The 18,529-nt window shown below is 34.6% G+C and overlaps 1 protein-coding gene across 3 annotated transcripts in view; it reads left to right on the top strand.

Moving 5' to 3' along the window:
* Positions 1–18,529, top strand: part of TFEC (transcription factor EC) — a 193,888-nt gene that overhangs the window by 89,561 nt on the left and 85,798 nt on the right. The window contains exon 1 of one of the 3 annotated variants that reach the window (XM_039860750.1): positions 13,752–14,097. The exons of the other annotated variants lie outside the window; for them this stretch is intronic. The gene's annotated coding sequence lies outside the window, so the exon portion shown is untranslated. Of the gene's footprint in view, positions 1–13,751; positions 14,098–18,529 lie in introns of those variants that run through there. 3 annotated transcript variants of the gene reach the window in all.

Genomic DNA, 18,529 nt, shown 5'->3' on the forward strand with positions numbered 1-18,529 from the left:
AGACCTCATCATTGCAAATATAGGCACACCTTTCATAATCTTTAATTATACAAATTTCACTCTCCGACTATCACTTCTTGTTTTCTATTTTGTATCATTGAAGACCTACAACTCCAGCATTTGTTCTTTTTTACTCTACCTAGAATCCATTTATCCTTCCACCATTTTATTACCTATATCCTTTATGGTCTTAATTCTCTCCTTATTTAATAGATTCTACAGTTCCACATAGAAGTATAGAATTATTGTTATATGGAGCAAAACTACCTCAAATTAAAGGTCTTAAATCCTGCCATTCACAAGCTATAACCTTCGGTATAACCTTAGAACCTTAGCTCCTTCCTGGTACATAATATGCACTATAAGGTTAGCTTCTGTTATTATTGTCTTCCTAAATAACCTTATCACCATCAGCAATATAAAAACTCTTGTTCACACTCTCAAATTTATTGTCTTTTTCTTCACTTTTGTTGTCTAGTAAAACCTTAATCCTATTTAAATCTAACTGTACTCTGTACATGCTCATAGAAAGCAGAGGGAAAAAACTCAGAACAAATAGGCTCTCTGGTTTCATTTTAAATTAATAACAGTGAACTTCAAATTGGCCCTTACTGTTGCCCAGAAATCCAATTATACGTTCAAGATTTATTCCATCCTTGTTTCGCACCTCTCCTTTCTCACTAACCTGAAATGCCTCTCCCAATCTAACATTCTACTTCACTGAGCCATCAAATAAGAGCTTCAGAAAACTCTCACAGCCATGTTTCCCAGACTTCCTGAGCCTTTCTACACTGCCTAACTTCTCTCCTTTCACTGTGAGTAGGCTCTTGGTGCCACCAGCCATGACCAGTTCCCCTCATTTGTACACTGCATTTCTTCCCCTCATGTATGTTTGCATTTGTATTGTCAATTCTAATAGTCAATTCAAAGCTAAGATGTCTACATCGCTAATTTCTCCAGCAGATTATCTCATCTTAGGAAATGGAAGCTCAATTCTCACAGTTCTTCAGCACAAGACACTTGGCTCCTCCCTTCCTCTCACAACAAACATCCTTTGCATTAGGCTCCAAAGAACACCAGATGTACCAAAAATTTAACTTATCTAATCCTTAGTTTTATAATCTAGGAAAAGTAGAGGATAACAATAGTAGCGCCTCTCAAAAATTTTGGGGAGAATAAAACCGACGATACACGAAAAGTGCTGACTGTAGTGTCCAGTGGATAATAAATAGTCAATAAATATTTGCAGCTATTTATACCATTATTAACACTGCTTCTTTTTCTGTTCCTCCTCCTCTAGATTATACTAGTGTAGATAAATATACATGCACATGCATCTGAATATAAAATATCATGGACTTAAATGTCATCAGATATACATCAATACAAAATATGCCATTTCCTCCAGTTCTGTAGAAGAACACTTCTATTTAGGCTGCTTACATAGGTTTAGTTTGCAAGGTACCCAGAAAATATCACCACTAGAAGTGATGTTGTATAATCTTAAGAATTCAACTTTAGCAAGACTTCTTGAGCTTGAATTTTGCTTCTAGTATTGCTTTGGTGACTGATTTGAACTCTATTCCTCAGTTTTCTCATCTTTAATATGGGAGCATGATAGTACCTCCTTGTAGGATTGTTCAATTTCTTCATATTTGTGTAGTATTTAGTTTAGTTACTGAGATATTGTAAGTGACGGTGTCCACTACTTTTATTTTTATTGTAATAAAGTGGTCTTCTGAATAAGAAGGTTCTAAGGCATAAATTCAAAGGATTGTATTATAGTTTATCTCTCTTGCAGGTGTTAAAGTCTATGCATATAGCTTTTCACAACCTCAAAAATATAAATCACAGCATGCTTTTGCCTCAGATCCTTTATCAACTTGTGTGTGTGTGTGTGTGTGTGTGTGTGTGTGTGTGTGTGTGTATTTCTGGAATAACAACAACAAAAAGGATAATTTTAGCTGCACTTAAAGTATAGGCAATCTAATCAATATCAAATATCTGTCAATTTCATTCATTCAATGAAGAGCTATTAAGAGCTAATTATATATTGTACACTTAGCTTTGTAGTGAGTACAAAGGTGATTAAATGGAAAACGTTTTTGCCTTCTTTGAATTTATGGTGTGAAATAGAAATATTTTTCACATAAATTACTATAACACCAATTATTTCTCTTCTTTTTGACATGTGTTGTATTAAGGATCTGGCCAATTCTGTAGCATTGTAGGATGCTGGTTTTTAGGCAGTACTGCAATGAAACTGGGATATGTTGGATATGGGGTGCTAGTATGCTCAGGTTTCCCCTACGTAATTCCTTAAGTAACTGGTAAAATTTAATCTGGTTTCCCTTTCACTGAAGTAAACAATATTGTTCAATGAAAATAAATTTGGAAAAGAGAAACCTGTTCATCGATGCTGGCCTGTCTCATTTGAGTATTTTGCAATTTACATAGGCAGGTTTCAAGTGGCACTACAGATTATGCCTCCGAGCCTGAGGCTGGGCAGCTGTCAAATGCCTGAAGTCAGCAGGCATAAGCAGTCAAAATGCTCAAGGAGAGAACATGCTCAGCATCTGGCTGTTTACCAGGAACCAGTGACTCACTTTATTACCTAACCTTTAATCCTTAAATAATGTTTTCCAAATAGTTGTTCCTCAAAATAACTGAGGTGGGCACACAAATATTTAAGAAATTGAAGGATATTTTTCTAATATAGTAGCCAGAAGATAGCAAACTTGCATTCTGATAAGATTTTATAACAAAATAAGTGCAAGTTAGTCACATCTATTCTTGGTGACTATATCACAGTGAAAGGAAAGACTATTCCAAGTGTTTTAAATTTTATGCTCAGAGCATGTAATAAATCTCTTATTTTGAATATAAAAAATATAATATATATTCTATTAATTAAGGGCAGTGCCTACTCTCATTAAATAGATTTTGTAAAAATACTTTAAAATATCAGTTAGAAGGATGTAATACATTATTATCCTGTGTAGTAGTGTGTAAGATTTTCTCTGGCTATGATGGAAAATATATAAAGAACTTAAGACTGTTAAATGAATCCCACTTCTGTCTTCCTTGGGGCAACTCACTTCTTTGTTTAATGTTCAGAAGCCCAGGTTCACAACTCCTGCATGAAACTTTACATCATTCACATTGGAAGACAGATTCTAATTCTGCCATAAATTTAAAATGGTATAATTTTAAAGATTGTAGATTAACTTTTCATTTTTGAGACAATAACTAGCAGCTGACAGTCCCAGTGGCTTTGTAGTTTACATTTACAGGACTGTCTCGTATAGCACCCAAAAGAGTCTTCTCTCATTAGTATTACTATTCCCACCCACACATTCTACTTCATTAATCAAAGAGCTCAATAGTTATTGGTACATTAAATGACCCCCAAGTAGACTGCATATGCATAAGAAATTGATCCTGGATTTGTCAGTATATGAGAGAACTCATTTGTGACCTCACATGAAATTTCTTATTAGCAGCATTTCAAATGATCACTCTGTTAAATACTAACACATGCATTTTCAAGTGGGTTTCCTTTCATTTTAACTATTATTTGAAGGTAAAACTATATTTTTAAATACTTTTTATTTAAAACAAGAAATGGTTTATTTTAAACATATTTTGATAAATGTAAGCAGATACCTCAAATTTGATCATAGTTCACTCAGCAAAATTTGCTAGATGAGAGCTCCATATTTTTCTTAAACACTTATGTGCTATGACTAAGGTTTTTTTAAAAATATTTTTTATTTTTTAATTACAGTTGATGTACAATATTAGTTTCAGTTGTACAACATAATTATATGTTCATATAACTTACAAAGTGATCACCCCAATAAATCTAGTACCCATCTGACACCATACATAGTTATTACAATATTATTGATTATATTTCCTATGCTGTACTTTACATCCCCATGACTATTTTGTAACTACCAATTTGTACTTTTTAACTTCTTCCCTCTTTTCACCCACCCCCCAATACCCCTCCAATCTGGTAACCATCAAAATGTTCTCTGGCAAGATGGCAGAGTAGGAAAATGCTGTGCTTGCCACCCCCATGGCCACATTAAAATTACAACTAAATTATAGAACACTCAACCTCGAAAACCATCTGCAGACTAGCTGAACAGAACTCGTATAACTAAGGATATAAAGAGGCCACATCGAGACTGGTAAGAGGGGCAGAGACATGAAATGGGCTGACTCCACACCCACAAGTGGCAGTTGAGCATTGGGAGGGATATCTCAGTGGTGGAGGGTGTTCCCCAGGGAGCAGGAGCTCCAGATCCACCCTGAGCTGTGGGTCCAGTTCCAAGAAGAGGCGTCCCCACAACACCTTGCTGTGAAAATCAGTTGGGATTCAAGCCATCTCTTTGAGATAGAAGGCTGCTAAAAACCCAGACATCCTCTTAAAGACCCCACACACAGACTCACTTGTCTACAGGTACTCACCCTGGGCTTCAGCAGAAGGATAGAAAATTGGAAGGCACCAGAGACATACAGGGAAAGACTGAGTTGTGTGGCTTCAGAGCAAGAGCTGGAGAAACAGTCACTATTTTCCCTGGGTTGAGTCCTCCTCCTACAGGTAGGTGTCATCTTGCCTATGTTGAGCCTTCCTCATAGCCAAAGTTGAATTTGCATTGACCTGGTGAACTCTGCTTGCCCCACCTTGGTGACTCCTGGGCACCCTGCCCCACTCAATTCACACAAAGCCGAAGAGACACTTTAGGTAGCTGTGAAACAGCCCTGCCCTGTACATTGCAAGAGGCTCCTTCAACAGTGATCAGCAGGCCTTGGCTCATGTGCCAGCTGAGACACTGTTGGTGGTGGCCGATCAGCCTCAGTCCAAGCTATAGTCTTCCTTGGACAAATCACAGGTTCTGTGGGCCCGAAGTGTGTGGCAGTTACCCTCAGTATGATCTGAAACTTTTTTGGTAGCACAAGCTTAGCACTGGCAGCAAAACTGAATCTGCATTAACCTAGCGAACGCCACGCATCCCACCCTGGTGACTCCCTGGGACCCTGCCTCACCCAACTCGAGTATTGCCTGAGGTTCTTTCATTGGCTGAGACTTATGGGCAGACAGCAGGAGGTCTCAGGATTTTGGTTACTTTGGGTCTTTTGCTGAACTTCTTCAGGCTCGATACTGATGACAGCCAGCCATAGTTCACAGTTTGGCTTCTCCCATGTGCCTGCCTCCAGGTCCAGCACAGGCAATAGCTAACCATAGATAGCTCTGTAGTTCCTACTACGTAGCCCTGAGACAGGCACAGGCAGTGGCTGAACTTGGACTGCAGAGGAACACTCCCAAAGGGCCCCGGAACCAAAACATCTGGAGGCCAGCTTCAAAACAAAACAGAGCACTACCCAATCAGCTCCACAATTGACATGCCCAAAGGGAGGTCTCAACAGGCACACAAGAACTCTAGGGGGAATCCCTCTCCAGAAAAAGAACTAAATGGGTGTGTTTATGGAGGTGGCTGGATGGTACTCTGTTGCAGTCTGAAGCCGGCTATTAGGTATGTTAGTTCTGGGGCCTTTTGGGAGAGGCTCTGCTGAAGGCCGAGGTCAGCTGCTGCCTTTCCCTTGCCCAGGGTCCCTTGGTATGGACTACAAAGTGATTTGCAGATAGTTGCCACTTGTGCTGGGCTTGAAGGTGCCTGGGTGAGGCTAGGTTGCAGACCAAGGTTAGCTGCTGCTAATGTCGGGCTTGAGGCAGCACAGCAAGAGGTATGGGGCATGCCAAGGCCAGTTGCCACTTATTTGGGGTTTGTGGACCTTTGAGAGATTTTAGGAAAATCTGAAGTGTGAGCCAAGACAGGCTGTTTGTATGAAAGGCCAATGGAAATGGCTTGGGTGGGCACTCAAGTTGGGTGGGGCAGGGTCTCAGAGATCACCAGGGTGGGGCAAATAGAGTTAGCCAGATTAATGGAGACTCAGACAAGGTAACAGGGGGAGGGCTTAACAAAAGAACAATAGCCTCTTCCAGCACCTCTGCCAGGGAGAATGCCACCCCTGCAGCCCTCATCCCCAAATCGTGAAGCCAGACAACTCAATTCCCCCTCACATGTCCCTCGTTACCCTCAAGCCACCACACTAGTATTGGAACCCAGAACAAGTGAGTTAAGGATGGATAATTCTGTGCGTAGATCCTTTAAGAGAAATGTCTGGGACTCCAGCAGCCCTCTGGGTTACTCACCCCCAACCTCCACTGGTTTTCACAGCCAGAAGTTATGAGGACTTCTGTTCCAGGCACTGGAAGTCTGGTCTGGGGAGCCTGGTGTGGAGCTAGGGCTCCTTGCTCCCATGGAGGGACCTCTGCAGTTGAGATATCCCTTCTGATTCTTAGTAGCGACACGTGGGTTTGGGACAAGTCTATTTTGCATCTCTGCCTTTCCTAATAGTCCTGACATGGCTCCTTATGTCCTTAGTTTTAGGACTTCAGGTGATTCTCAATGATGGTTGTTCTGTAATTTAGTTGTAATTTTGATGTAGTCCTGGGAGAAGGTGAGCGCATCATTTCCCTACTCCGCCATCTTGACTGGAAGCCTATGATTTGGTTTTAACAATTCATGTTTTAGTCCGCCATTCCCTCATGCAAATTTGATGAGGGATTTTTAAAATGACTTTTTCCATTCATAAGCTTATTCCCCTTTGTACAACCTTCACTAACACTGCATATAGTTTTTCAAAACTTTCAGTTTTCTGTTTGTAGAGTGTGAGACATATATTATTAATGAAATATTGGTGGATTTTTTTTCTGAATTGTCTTGAGAGAATAATGTTCTCTTACTCAGAAAAAAAAGTCCTTCAGAATGAGGTATTCTTACAAAAAATCATTACATCCACATATGTTCATAAGATACACTATTAAATTTGGTAGTCCCATCACATGTAAGCTTCAGATATTGTTGCTTTAATGCATTCCCTCACTACTTTGATAAAAGCCTTAAGATGTTGCCACTAGTTCTTTGATGATTTCCTCTGATGTTACAGTACCTTTCTTTTTTTCTCCAAAAAATCTGTTTTGCATAAACATGAGAAGTCAAGGCAGTTTGAGCTAACGAGTGAAAAGATTAAAGTTTTAGCAACAAAAGTACATATATTTGTGATCAGTTCTCTCACATATTGTAGAACTCTCTTCTTATGTAAGGAAAGTTTATTTAAGAATTCTAAAAAAAGATAAATCATTCACTTTAAAAGAAGCCCAAATATGTTATTCAAGTTTATTATTTTGAGGTTTATACAGCTATTTCCTCATTAAATTAATGAGATTTATTAATAAAATTTTAGAGAGAGAAGAGTCAAATTTATCTGGATATTGATTTATTCATTTTCCCCACCATCCCTGACTGAATTCTGAATGTGTCTTGCATTCTGTTGTATTTAGGCATGGATAATATATATAACTTAGTTCTTGCTTCCAAATCATTTTGTGGCAATTATGATTAATAAAAAGCTATTGTGAATTACTTATGTCCATATTTAGGTTTAACATTCCTGTAGGGATGAACTTTTAGGAAATTGATAATGACTTTTAATTTGTCCATTTTAACTATGAAGTTCTGCTTTCAACTAGACTATAGTTAATAATGTCGTATTGCATACTTGAAATTTGCTGAGAATAAATCTTAAGTCTTCACCCTAAAAAAAGAGTTAACTATGTTAAGTGATTTATGTGTTAACTATCTTGATTGTGGTAATCGTTTCACAATGTATGTCTTTCAAATCATTATGTTGTACACTTTAAATACATATAATTATATTTGGCAATTATTCCTCAATAAAGCTGGACAAATTCAATAAAAACCTGTAATATTCAGAATTAAATATTATTAGCCAAACAGCTTTAAACTTACCTGTGATATGGGATAGTACCCATCTCGTATTATTTCTCTTTTAGTCAATGTCTGGACGAAGTAGTCTAAAGTGTGAATATTTTTTTGAGCTTATGTAACCCATTTATTTTTTTCTCTTCATATGCAATTCAATCCTTCTCATGCTTATGCTGTAATATATATATCCAAACATGTTTCTGTGGCCCTATTCTAGAAAAGAATGACATTTCACTAACTTTCTGTGATACCTGTGGAATTGCATTTATCTCATTGTGCTATGTCATTTTCATTTTGCTACCTGTATTCTATGAATTGATAACAGACATCTATAATCTAATTATCATGCCTGATAATTTACCATGTATTTTTTCTTTAAAATTAAGGTTACTAGGTACCATTTATTGTTTGTTTCCTCCTTATCATACTTGGTGTGTTTCTCTCATGCCATGTTTATAGTTTTATATCAGCTCACCAGCATAAGGTGAACAGTTGTAGGTATGCATATTGTGTGAGAGATGCATCTCTTTCCCCTTGTAACAGGAACTGGCTGATCATGTGGCTCTGCCTGGAGGAATTAGAGTCACCAACAGCTATGTTATTTGCATGTGCATATATGAGCTTGTATGTGTGTATGTGTGCATCTTCTTTGTTTCAGAGTTGTTATCCAAAACAGGGAGAGTACGACAAAGAGCATAAAACCTGTGAAATCCTTGGATTTTTTCAAAGCTTAGCTCTCCCTGCTTTGAGATGAAACGAGACAATGAAGTATAGTTTTCTACACGATTAGCAAGATCTATATACACAGAAAAGAATCACTTCTGAGCGCACCATTACTTGACATAGATTTTCAGATATACCAGCTTGGTCACTGCCACTTACCAGCTCTCTTTTTTTCTTATTTACATAGGAAATTTTCAAGAAGTTGAATTCTCTAGTCTTCTAACTTTATAATTTCTGAAGTATATTACCTTTTTAAAAAAAATCACTGCATTCCATAAGGTATGCAAGTGAAAGCAACTAGCAAAGCTCCTAGCACATAATACATATGACTTAACTTGTATCTAGAGCTGATATGTGAATAGAATTGTACTTATATTTTATAATAGTTGGCCTTCTCTAGCATTTAATTGAATAGCTCTTCATTTCTTTCTTTTTTCTTTTGATGTCTTCCTCTTTTTTCCTCATTAGTTTATAGCACAATGAAAAGGAAGCATTATTCTATGAGAAATGTAACACTTACAAATGTTACATTGGAAGTTAAGGCAACTCACATAATTTACACCCAGTGTAATTAGCATGTTTACATGCTAGTCTAGACATATCCAATTATTTACATTTTGGGAAACATTTCAGTTAGCAGATTTAACAGATCCTTCTCATTTTAGTGTCACAACAGGAGGTAAATAATCAAGCCACATGAACTAAGTATCCTGGGAAATTTGATATTAACATTTCCTTAGGGAAACCTCTATCTACAAAGAACGTATTCCATTTTAAATTGCCTAAGCCATGGCAGTGTGAGTTTATATATATGTGCAGGTGTGTGTGTATTTTTTAAATTAGGAAATAAGAATAAATCATGTTGGCAACTTCCTAAGATACTATCAATTTTTTTTAAAAAAAGGACTATTGTTGTCAATGCAATCATTTTCTTGGGATTTGTTGACACTTTTATTGAAGTCCTATTAGCTTTTTATTGTCCTTTGTTTAATTCCCAAATTATGAAGCATGTACTGACCAAAGTGAATTTAGAAACTACTACGTTTCTTCTCACCAAAAGTAAGAGTTATCCCCAAGAGAACATTTATACTTTGCTTATTCTACTTTTTTTTTGGTTGAAGTCACATCTTGATTTTGTTAAATTATTGCATATTACATCCTTACATGAGAAACGAGAGTCTTATTCCTTTTCTTCTCCTCTTCGACTTACTTTACTTCATCAGAATGTAGTTTTAGCAGTTAAAAGTAATCTAAAATTATGAATTAAATTATGCGCACATTGATGTTTCTTTTGTATGCCTCGGCACATTTTTAAACTTCTAAAAGGAGTGAAAACAATCTTGAAATGAAAAAGTCAAAATATACTTCTACTTATTTCTTTATTCTGTACTTCTTATCTTACTACTCTTTCCAGATTTTCTTCCTTTAAAAGTAATTTTAGTATTATAATTATTATAGTTTTCTCAGGAAAACTTTGCTTGTAGCTAAATTTGAATTTGTGAAATGTCTCTCATATTTTTATGCTCTTCTGAAAGATAATTTCTCCCTCACAGTTAAATTCTGGAAGGTATTTTTGGTATAAATCTTAAAAAAAAAGTTATAATACTGATAAACACATAAACTCTTACATAGTTTTTCTTGTAGTTTTGTTTTTGTCTCCTCAAATCATGATAATCAAAATGATCATCTTCCACTATCTGTCTCTCTGCTCCCTCTCTTATTCCTCTGGCTACTTCTTTTCATTTGTATTGAAATGAAATAAGCTCATAGCTTTTTACTGGATGGACTGAAATTGTTTCTTAGATGACATTATAGGAGAACTAATCTTTACAAAAGACTGATTCCCTGGGAAATGTTGAATACTAACGGCTCTTGGGAGAGTGTTATAGTCATTGGTCTTAATAACAAATATCTTACTTCTTTTCTCAACACATGGTAGGACTGCAGGTCAATTTCCTTTGAAGTAGGCATGGCCATTGATAGCTTTGGCCAATGAATGAGGAACAGAAGTGATGAGCATCACTTCCTGCAGAAACTTTAAGGACCTGCATATAGTTCTACGTATCCTGTTTCCTTGCATCAGTGGAGTTGAAAGCATATATGGAGATGGAAATTCCAGCTCCTGGGTCCTTGAGTAACTATGTGGAACAGAACTCCCCCACTAATCTGCACTGGACATGCAGAGTATGAAATAACATTTTGGTTTTTTTGTGCTTTGTTTTTTAGGAGTTATTTGTTATGACAGCATATCCTATCCTCCCCTGTCTGACAGAGAGCAACTGTACAATTTTGGCAGGCTGTAGAAGACTTGTCATTTTTCTAATCTCTAGGGAGCTACAGTGTCAATCATGGGAGATGCCGTCTCATTTGGAACATTCTAACATTACAAAGGAAGAAGCTATATACTTTTATATATTTTATAGATAACACATCTTCTAGTCTGAGTATAGAAGTACTCAGATTAGATGGCAGTCTCCATGGAATATTTTTGATTTCTGGGATTTTATATATAATAATCCCTTCCCAATTTTAAAGATATCTTCTTTACTTTAAGGATTCATTACCTTCCAAATGCAAATGTTTTGGGGAGGGAGAATATTTTATGCCTCATCAGTCATCTATACCTTAGTGAATAAAATGCGTAATGAATTAATTATAGAATTTTCTAAAAATAGTTTTAGATAGTGGCAAAGTAGAGAGATAATACGGCATTATGGCACCTGTCTGGCAAAAGGGAAAAGGACATAGAGGTTGCATGTTAAAGACAAATTTTGCCTACTTCATAATTTTCAGAAGGGCTGGCTCTTTATTTAATACTCCAGTGTATGCCATGATTAAACATAAGCTCTAGAGAAATCTTAAATCCCTCATAGAAGAATTAAATTATATTAATGCCTTACAGGTTTCTAGAGACTCTTTGTTCTTCAAAAGTGAGTTGTTGGGGACAGAAAAACTTAGGAAAGTAATTTGATTCTCTTCATTGAATTTACCCATTTCTCACAGAGCAATGATAAGTTCATGCACTGTTGCTGACATGGGTGGATTATCAAATTGATGTTTCTGAAGTTCATTGAAGTAAAGAACATTTTAGAAGTGAAAAAGCACTACTATTGCAATTGTATAGTGATATGCACATTATACATGTGTTCCACAGCCCTCGTGCCTGGTGTGCTTCTGGTTAAGGACATAATAACTTTTATAGGATAAAACTTAAGTGCAGTTTTAAAAGATATTTTTAAAGTTTACAAATATAATATTGCTAGTGTGCTAGTGAGATAATAAAAATCTAGGTAAGTTTCAGTGTTAGTATTTTAGTGGAATGAACTCTTGCATGTTAGATGGTCTATATTTCTTAAATGATAAGGAAATTCAAGATCATATTTGAATTTAGGGTTTATCTTAAAGTACTGTTCAGGCTAAGTCTGGAGTTATCACCTAAAAACAGGAAACATTCACTTTCTAACTTTTGCACTTCCCTAAACTAGTAATGAAATCAGATTTTCAAATAATCAATATCAATAATTTGCCAAGTGACTTCATTATGATATTAATCTCTCTAAAAGTACAATTCATATTCATGAGAGATAGATAAATTTCAGTTCTATATACTCACATTTGATTTTATTTGCTTGTTTCCTATGATAGTAATGATCTTAGACTTCTTTTCTAAACTTCTTCGAAAAGATACATCTTTTCCTTTGATTTATTTGATTCCTTTTTAAGAGAAGCTAGGTTTCTTCAGTGTTTAACAGATTGGAAGGTTTTCATGTTGGTAAGATTAAAGGCATACTTATGGGCATAAAGGCCCTCAACGTCCCAGTAGTATATGTATAAAATCAATTGCAAATAAAAGGATTTTTAATAATAACCTTTTATATTTGAGACTTCTATAAAAGCAATCTGAATAATAACAAATGTATTGTTTTTCTTTTTTGAGGGGCTAATAGTCTATCTTCTTGTCTGCTTTTCACTTATCTATGGAACTGCTTTCTCAGACCATTTCCAAAAGTGCATTAGCTGCCATTTGACAAGCAGTAATTTTTTCCTGTATAATCTGTTAATATTTTTTAACTTAAACATTATTTAACTTAGATGTTATCTATTATTGATTACCTTAGTGCCCCAAAATATGTTTGACTTTGGAAACCAAACAATCTTTACTTTCATGGAGTTTATCATTTCAATATCCTATTTCCTCTCAAAATCAGATGTAAGAAAATAATCTTTTTATTTCTTACTTTGTTTTTGTTTATTTCATATATTACCCCATTAGATGACTGTGTTGTTTTTTTTTTGTCTTTAAACCATACATAATTCATCTTCCAAAATATATCCCAATCACCATTTCAGTGAATAAAAGCTTGTCTTCCAACAGCCTGCAAGGGAAGTTTTGTCAGAGGGCTGCCCTCAGCATGAGAGTCCACTTTGCTCATGTGTAGCTCAGGCAGGATGCATGATTCTTTAAAAGACAAAGGCAAGATATATTTAAAGATAACATTTGCATGAAATTTCAGTAATTAACATGAATGCTTTGCTTTATACATATTGTTGTCAAAATAGATAAAATAAGCAAATGATATAACCTATAGAATAAATGCAAATTTTCACAGCACAAATTATGGGAACAAAGTTGTATCTTGAGATTTTTTTTTTAAGTTTATGCAATATATAAAATTAGAGCTCTTTAGACGCTTCATTTGTAATGGCAGTAAATGAGAAAATAGTGCTCATACCCTTTAAAAATTCAGATCAAACTGGGTTAGGAAAATAAAAATTAGAAATCTTATGAGTTGAATTATATATCTCCCATCTACATAGGAAGATAAAATATTCTTGGACAAGATAAATATTATCCTGGAGTCACATTGAAAACATAATTATATTTATTCCTTAAACTATATGTAAAGAAAATGTGATTATATGAAATATAGGAAATTTTATGGCCTTAAGTAAAAACTCAAAATCTGGTAATACTCTTAAATAAAGCTGCAGTTCTTAAAAACTGAAAATTGGCGCATGTCAGTTTGTTGAGAAAATGTTAACTGTGAGACCTAACATGCTACAATAAATGTGGGAGCTTAGTCCATTTTGATAACAACTATATACTGCTTGTGTTTATTCTGGGAAGAAATGTTAATTACGGAGCAATAATGGGATAAATGAGAGCTTTTACTGTGGTCACATTACTGTGATGGAGTGGTTTTGTTGGAGTGTTATTTCTCAAATTGGTGGCATATTTCAGATAAAGAAAGGAAGTTCCCTTACTTGAAACTGCTGTGTAATTTCTTCTTCCTTAACTGAAATTCCAACCAACTTTCAGGAAATGCCCTAATGAGCCACTTCTCTTTTCTCTTTTCTCAACTAAGTGGATTCCAACCAGCCCAAGTTATTCATAATCAGATCGTTTACGTTGGTTGTCTCTTTTGGCATGGTGCTTATGTTTTGGGAAGAGGGATTATAATTTGGTGCTGTTTGTAGAGGTGATAACACTGATAGAATCCAATCGTTGCTGGTAGGTAACTAAACTGGCAGGTTAATTTTCTGTACTTTAAACAAACTCGGAAGACGAGTCTAATCAATACTTATTTTACTTTGATATGTGTGGCTTTCTTATAATTATGATTTCATTTGCATGATCACTACTGGCTATCAGGATATTAGAGTAGTCAAGCTAGGATTTGCTGTAATTTGGATAAAATATATATGAAACTCTATTAATTTCTTTTCATCAAGATGGAGAAATCACTGTTTTAGTTCATGATAACCAAAACGATTTCTTCTTCCAGTTTAATAGTCTTAGATATTTACTAAATTGGAACCTGATTAACACTTTATTGCAATTTATATGTTATTTTTTGAGTAAATGTTAATTTTTGTTTACATTTTAGCAATATATATTTCATTGGCTTCATGAGTACTGTTCATAGCAGAAATAACACCAGATAGGACTTTAGCATTTGTTATTTTTCCAGAGTTAAAAATTCTGCTTCTTTTTTAAAATGAAGTTTTAGATTCAGAAAGTTTGCATAGGAGATATAAAGTAGCCCAAAACAATAACTTTTTATAGTAACAGTTTTCAATTATAATAATTAGAATTAGAGTAGGGACTTAAAGATTATACATATATCTGTATATATACACACATAAATATGCACATATATTTTATATATATTTATTTATATGGATTATAATCTCATTTTAATATTGTTTTAAAATGTTTCATTGGAAATAGACATTTTGAGAAATATAAACCTTAGGTAATCTTTAATTCGTTTTAGGTAACTAATTAGTAACTTATTTACTAGAAACTTTATTTAACATTAAGAGACTTTAAAATAACTTCATGATTCCTCTCTGTTCAGAAACTGTGACAACAAAGCAAAGTGAAACAGAATGTTGGGTTCATTATCAAGATTATTCAATTTTGCTTCACTTCTGCTTTAGATGAATCTGAGCGTAGTTTATACTTTTCAATAGCTTTGGAATTAATATTAAATCTTTTACTTTTTTGGTGAAAGCTATCTTAAAGAAGCCAAATTTGTGATTTCCACTTAAAGAATAAAAAAATCTTTTTTTAGCAATAAAACAAATGGAAAATATATATTCCATGTATGTGTGTATATATATATGTATATATATATACATATGTATTTCATCTTGTCTATTTCTTTGGTCTTAATTATTATTATTATTATTTTAATTTTCAGTTTCTTTCCAAAGTAGTAGAATAGTTCAATGTATGAGTAATTTTGTTGAACTGAAACTTGAAGCTGATGTCAAAAAATGAAACAAGCTAGAAAATGTTTCTTAAAAGTCAACTTAATTTTAATGACTGTTATAAGTTATAGATTGCCAAAACAATTATGAGGTATTTAAATATGATTCAGGTTTCTAGCATAAGTAAAATGTCCAGAAATTGTGGTAATTAACACAGTGGAAATGGAAAATAATTTTGAAAACAGTGGTTTGAATAGTTAAAAAGAAGAAACAAGGAAAAGAGAAACAAAAAAAAGAAATATTGTTAAACAATGGTTTCAAATAACTAATGAAATCTGATTCAAAAGAATGATGATAGATATTGATAAAATAATAAACATGTTATATGCATGGAAATGCAATCATTCAATTCTCTATAAATCAATGTACAAATAAAATTATCTGAAATCAGTTAGACATGCCAGATTCTTCATGGAGATAAATTTAATTAATTCTTATAGTAAAAAATATTAAACAATGGAGTGATAGTATATCCAGAAAGGTAATGTTTACAAATAGCAGATTGCAAATTTTATACTATTTGGCAAAACAAAACAAAGATATAGTGCAAAATATAGTTTAAAAAAATACATAGTTTTGTGCAAGTTTTACTGATTATGTTTACTAAGGTTAGAAAGAAGAGTCTGTGAGGCATAGAGCAGAGGATGTATGAGGAAAGTAGGAAGAATCGTATGTGTCCTCCAAAACATAACTTAAAAGGAGGGAGAACTTAACAGTAATCTTAACAGTAGAAAATATAAGAAAAAACTAAAATACAGAAATGTTCCTTATTTTATAGAGTTGTGAATTAAGGAATCTGTTGGGTGGGGTATAAGGTTGGGATGTAGATGTTTGGAGATATACCCACATTCGGCAGGTATTACTTTGCCTATGAAAGCTTAGAGGATGATAGGTAATTTTGTGATTTTGTTAAATTGCATTTATTGCAGTTTAGAAATTCTCGGCCACTTACTCATCAACAAAAAAAGAATATGAGAATTCTTTGAGAATTACAGGTGGTTTATGTTAAGCCTTAGGAAAACTGGGGGAATCTTTATTATTGAAAAGTGAAATAGTAAGATAGGTTTTATGGAATTTTGTCAGGTGACCATTTTAAGAATAGATTGGTTAAAGAGAGAAAGTCCTTATTCCCGATTTTGTAATTACTCTCAGAATAGAGCAGGAGGTTGAGCCTAATGATCTTGAAGACCCATTAGGTTGCTTTTTTTTTTATCTCCAGGTTTGAAATAAGTAAAAATTCAAAAATAAGACTAAAAAGACAGTTGAAAGGAATGGGTCTAGGAAGTGGAAACTGAATTTTAATAAGGAGTCCTATGCCTCTTTATATTCATTCCTAAGAATTACCATAGAAGAGTATTTCCAAATCATCTCTTGCCTTTCCTGAAACACTCCTCCTCAGCCTGAGTAATAGAACAAATTGTGATTCACTTTCTAGTTTCTTCCACTGAGCCAGAGAATCCTTCCATCCCTCTGTTCCTTTCTTTATTTCTTGTGGTATAAACATGTTTCCAATACAGAATTTCATATGCACATGAACAAATTAAGTTTAAAAGATATTCAGCTTCCTTTGACGTATTTCCATTTGGATGATAATTTGAACCAGAGCTCTCTATCTGTTCAGTTGGATATTTTGCTGTATCCTTTTCCCCATCTTTGCTAAAAGTCATTCCCTCAAACATGTTTCCCTACTCCCCCCAAATCAATACCTACTACATTGGAAACCTGATGGGTAATGATCTCAGCTAGTGTCTGTAGGGAATTCTTTGTCAGCTAAGATGTTTACAGTCTGCTCCCTTTCGTCCTGCACAAATTCAAATGGTCTTGAAAGTACTGAACCATCTGAGGTCTGCCACAGTTTTGTAAGCAGCATTTTCTTACCACCTGACTTTAAGTTCTGGTAAACTTTTAATGTTTTTCTCCACTTAGTCAATCGCTTTTCTTCTTCTATAGCTTATTATTGTCCTTCACATGTGTAAGGCACTTTTCACATGATGGATGATTTGCTCTCTTTCTATCAAAATCATAACTACCATTGAAGATTTTTCCCATAAGCATTTACTTCTTTACTTTCTCTCTGCTCTCAAATTTTAAAACATCTATTTTTTTTTAAATTGTAAACAATGATTTTTTTCTTATTAACCTTTTGAACACATTGTAACATGTAGGGTTATACAGTGTTTGAAAAACTGAGCATATCCATTTAAGTGAAGAAACAAACAAGGGAGTGAGTCTGCCCAGTGAGATGACTGATGACACCATCCTCTGGAGAAGATAGAAAATGTGTGATTTTGCCTTCTAAGTTGAAGGTGTATAAGTAGAGGAGTATACCTGGTGCTATATTAGATTTTGAGGATAAGATGCATGAGCTATGTTACCTATTAATGAGCAGTTGAGGCATTTCAATAATTAATCACACTGAAAAGTGTTATAATAAAAGTACGTATGAATTCACTATGAGTCTGGGGTTCAAAGAGATAAAAAATAATTAGCTATTCTCAGGGCAGGCAAAGGGAGGAGAAAGGCATCAGACCAAAACTAGCATGTGCAGAGTTGTGAAAAGTATGGCACATTCAGAGTTCTTTATTACAGTGTGAGATCATTGTAGGGAATAACATAAAATGGGGCTGGAGAGTTAAGATAGGGGCAGACCATAAAAGCTATGCTTTTAAGGGTCGTAGGATTTTAGCAAGGGGAGCAGCTTGATCTGATTGTGTTTTAGCAGGATATCTCTGGCCATTTGGGACAAATATTGGAGGGATGAAAGACTAGAGTCAATTCTAGATTTTGTTTATAGAATGCTCTTGAATCTGTTTTAAGAGAGCAAGGACAAACATCTGTTTCTGGATAATACTTTGCAAGTGGTTGCACCTCTGGAAAGAATAGAGGACAAAGACAAGTATTTTGCTAAAAATATGATATAACCTACTTCATAAGAAAATCAAAGGTGGTGGACTGCTATTTTTCACTGTTGAAATAACCACTTAAACTGAACATGGATTAGCTCCCAATCAGTGGGCCAAACAAATGTTTGCAAGTGATTCAGTGATTTCTTTGTGGTTGCTTGGTTTAGTGCTGATAGAACACACTGTGAAATAGGAAGTTCAGCATTTTTAGCTTGCTACTAACTTGCCATGTGACTGTGAATAAGTCTCTCTCTCTCTCTCTCT

This window comes from Pteropus medius, unplaced genomic scaffold (genome assembly GCF_902729225.1).
Source record: "Pteropus medius unplaced genomic scaffold, Ma_sr-lr_union100, whole genome shotgun sequence".
NCBI lineage: Eukaryota > Metazoa > Chordata > Mammalia > Chiroptera > Pteropodidae > Pteropus > Pteropus medius.